The sequence below is a fragment of the Penaeus monodon genome, chromosome 15 (assembly GCF_015228065.2).
Source record: "Penaeus monodon isolate SGIC_2016 chromosome 15, NSTDA_Pmon_1, whole genome shotgun sequence".
Lineage (NCBI taxonomy): Eukaryota > Metazoa > Arthropoda > Malacostraca > Decapoda > Penaeidae > Penaeus > Penaeus monodon.
Window position 1 is genome coordinate 43,411,483 of NC_051400.1, and position 663 is coordinate 43,412,145.

A 663-nucleotide genomic window follows, 5' to 3' on the forward strand; every position below is an offset into this window, starting at 1 on the left:
TAATTAATTGATTCATCTTTTTTTCTATCCTCGGTCGTTACAAATCCCAATATCAGCCTTGGCGCAATAACGGCAGCGCCATCCATTCTTTCGTCCCTAATTTGTTTTGTTATTCCCGAGAATCACGTCGCATCACGCAATATATTGCTGGGGAAGAGCGGCACATCTGTTAATGCAGGACGGCGTTCCCAGTCGAAGTTTAATTTTACATGCGGTCTGAAGTGACTCTAAATATTGAGTGGTCTTTTCTCTTGCTTTATAGTACTGTCGTTATTAAGGTCATTTTGTAACAATAAAAATGATTGAAGGTAATAACTTGTTTTTGTTATTAAGCTTCATCATTCTCTTCATCTCCTTCATTACTTTTTGGTGAATATATATCTTATTATCACTCTCCGTATCATACTTTTCAGTATTTCATTCATCATTATTACTCTCTTTGTCGTACCTTTTGCTTTTTTTATCATCTCTTGATTGACACTTTTCCGGTTTATATCAAATCCCTTGAGTTCTCTATTTTTCATTTTTTTTCCTTGCGTTTATCCTTCTCTTTTCTCATCTGTTTCCAATTTACGTCTAAAAAATATAGTTGTCTCTCATCATAGCAGAGAAAGATACAGAAAAATAGATGTTATACTTTACTGTGTTAAAGCTCTTCATACG

The 663-nt window shown here is 34.4% G+C and overlaps 1 protein-coding gene across 1 annotated transcript in view; it reads right to left on the reverse strand.

Moving 5' to 3' along the window:
- LOC119582049 (lachesin-like) overlaps nucleotides 1–663 on the reverse strand; it is a gene marked incomplete in the record, with an annotated part of 127,463 nt that overhangs the window by 45,932 nt on the left and 80,868 nt on the right.